This window comes from Clupea harengus, chromosome 3 (assembly GCF_900700415.2).
Source record: "Clupea harengus chromosome 3, Ch_v2.0.2, whole genome shotgun sequence".
NCBI lineage: Eukaryota > Metazoa > Chordata > Actinopteri > Clupeiformes > Clupeidae > Clupea > Clupea harengus.
Genome location: NC_045154.1, coordinates 26,657,210 through 26,660,561, shown reverse-complemented (window position 1 = coordinate 26,660,561; position 3,352 = coordinate 26,657,210). Strand labels below are relative to the sequence as shown.

Here is a 3,352-nt window from a genome sequence, read left to right as displayed (position 1 = left end):
ATTCCGTTTTCGTGGGGGAAAAACATATATTTTATTGGGGGGGGGGCGCCAGTAGTGAAGCTCGCCTAGAGCGCCAAATGTGCTAGGGCCGCCCCTGCATGGTATCATGGACTCCATCAAATACCAGCAGATATTAAATGAAAACCTAACAGCCCCCTCCAGTAAGCTTAAAATGGGCCGTGGTTGGACCTTCCAGCAGGACAATGATCCGAAGCACACCTCAAAATCAACACAAAAATGGTTCACCGACCGCAGAATAAAGGTTTTGCCATGGCCATCACAGTCCCCCGACCTAAACCCCATAGAAAATCTTTGGGATGAGCTGAAGCCGAGTCTACAAGCGTTGACCTCAGAATCTGAAGGATCTGGAGTGATACTGCATGTAGGAATGGTCTCAGAACCCGTTCCATGTGTTCACCAACCTCATCACGCATTATAGGAGAAGACTAAGAGCTGTTATCTTGGCAAAGGGAGGCTGCACAAAACATTAAATTAAGGGGTGCCAATAATTGTGGCACACATGTTTTGGGGAAATATATTTATTTAATGTTGAAGGGACCGGCATAGGTCATAAGAATATGCCATAGTCAATAATTCAATGATATTATACCTAGTTATAATTGTTACTTTTATTTGGATTTAACTAGCATGTAAACTTTCCTTGGTGAATATACTTTGGGCTGACCTGGGGATTGAGGTGTGATATTAGACTCTCACCTTCCCCCCCAGGTCGAGACAAAGAACCCTGCATGCATGGCCCATTTGAATAGACGTAACACCCCTTAGATATCAGTGTATTTAACAGACTGTTCCTCAAGGAATAAGTCAGATATACTGAGGTGAAGTTCTGTGAGGGAGGATGGATCCTCAGTCTCTGTCTCACAGTGGTCGGCCGCCATTCTTCAAGAATAAACCTGAATCCTGACTGATCAAACCTAAGACTGAATCTTCAATATATGGTACAAATTATATCCCATCAATGTCAACAATTTTTTTTTTCTTTCAATAACTTTACTTCAATGAAAAGGTAAGATTTTTGTGAATATTTTGAGTGAAAGACCAAGAAGATAAACAGAAACGACATATTTCTTCATAACCTGTTTTGCTCATATTCATTAGGGGTGCCAATAATTGTGGAGGGCACTGTATCACAGTTTATGTGCACTGTGAAGTAAATCGGTTGTCATGAAAAGAGCCATGTATTTGTTATCTTCCTTATTTTCATCTCCTATCCAAGCTATATGTGCCTTTTATAACGTGTGTTTCCTTGTATGATGTCAAGGTCCCTGGACAATAGAATCAGCACATTCAAGTAATTTCTGTAAAACCCTTGTGTATTTCTAACTAAATTAATGTATTAATTAATTCACAGAATTAGTTAGTTGTGATATTTGATTTTATTCAAACTGGCGTAAATGCAATTCATGATGAATACATCTCTTGTGTAAGTGTCTGACTGTTTTAACTAAACTTAAATGGAAGAAAAAACAAAACAATAATGCATGTTGCTTGATCCACACAGTCTTCCTTCACGGATGTTCTTCAATTGCCTTTTTCAACACAGCATCTGACAAAAGAAATATCATTTCAAGACACAAGTCACATGCACACAGTAAAAGGACCAAAGATGTCTATGGATGAAAACCAGTCTATAGATTTATACTTACATATTTCCACCCCCACAGTATGAATTGCGGTCTTCATATTCATTACTACTACATTTCTTGGTACACCATCCATTCTCACATGCAGCATAAGCATCTGGAACGAGTGAACAGTACAGTTGCTATTCAATGGCAGTAGAAAACAGCAAACAACTTATTTATACACTATAGTTTATATAAGCAAAGATGATTTATCAAACAGGAAACACAGAGGAAGATGAAGTGACAGTAAAGTTAAACAGTACTTACTGCACACCAGTGCAATCATCATCAGCGCAACGTACAGCACGATCACTGGCTTCATGGCTTCTCTTTGGGGTGTTGATGCTTTCGAGTGAGATTTGAGGAAAATGTCTGACTGTGACCTGGTTGCACCTGCTTTTATACATGATGAACTCTGCTGCAATCACATTCAGGCTGTTGCCACACATGTTACCTCATCTTGGATTTTACAGGATTTGTCAGACAACAAAGACAAAGCAAACACAACTTCCAACACAGCTCAGGGTCAGCTGACTAATTCCTTTCACCTGAGAATTTCCCAGAAAAATAATATGTCAACAACAATTATATTATTATTCAGAGAATGAATGTTAGATTAGTTTTGAGAACTTATACCCACTCCATTTTTTGGAGTAACGTTGGTAGGGTTCAAAGAGGAAGCAGTTTAACAAAGGCTGTCTTACAAATTATGCCTCAAAATCAATAGTGCTTACAATACCTAAAAGGAAGACCTGGCAATGAACCCTTGACAGAAATCTTGTTTGAAACCATGAGTGAAAGCCCCCTCATTCCCTCCTTCAAGATGCCACTGTACAGACATTCCAATACAAGACTGTGATTCAAGCATATGAGATATTGCCAACTATCATACTGGGGCAGGGCTTGAAGAGCAATTTCTGCAAAGTAAGTATCTTTAATGAAAAACTGAATTCAGCCTACATCACGAAATTTGCATTGTTTTGATTTGACCTTTCCTATGAGTGTGATAGGACAGACAGGGTTTTTGATGCTGGTTCTTGTTTCCTTTATTAAGTAATACATAATAATAATAATAATAATAATAATAATACACTTTATTTGTATAGCACCTTTCATACACAGAATGCAGCTCAAAGTGCTTTACATTTGGAGCATTTAAAACAAGAATAGATGAAAAATGATAACAGAAATAAATGCAAGAAACTGAAATAAATACAGATAAAACCAGAAACAAGAATAGATGAATTATGGTAACTGTCACAACCTCTGCTGCTCACTCCTCTGTTCCTGTTCCTGCTCTTGCTCCATATGCTACTCCAGCCCGTTCATCCTCTCCTGTGTTTTAGTATTTCCCTCACTTCTTAGTTTTCCCTCCATGTTTGGTTCTCACCTGTAGTGATGGGCAAATGAAGCTTTGGTGAAGCATTGAACCATTAGGCACATTGTTTCAAAAATCGGTTCATTACTTGAAGCTTCAGTAACAGTGACCTCTCCTGGTGATGTGCCAAGGCTGCAACTAAATTAGCCCAGCCAGACAGTGGCACGAATCTTTAAAACAATGACAATCTAGTGTGCACGCACCAAATCCCCCCCCCCCCCCCCCACGCACACACACACTCACACACACTCACACACACACATGCACCCGTATACAAAGATTGTGATATAATTTTTTTTTTTACAAATAAAGATTAATTCTTTTTTGT

General features: G+C 38.9%; 1 long non-coding RNA gene across 1 annotated transcript; it reads right to left on the bottom strand.

Annotated features, from left to right (window-relative positions):
• Window positions 1-1,382: 1,382 nt before the first annotated feature.
• Window positions 1,383-2,038, bottom strand: LOC116219606. Its single transcript, XR_004163247.2, has 3 exons — window positions 1,914-2,038; window positions 1,668-1,761; window positions 1,383-1,567 (listed from the first exon to the last, which is right to left on the bottom strand). It is a non-coding gene; the product is annotated as an uncharacterized LOC116219606 (long non-coding RNA).
• Between the last annotated feature and the right edge of the window lie 1,314 nt (window positions 2,039-3,352).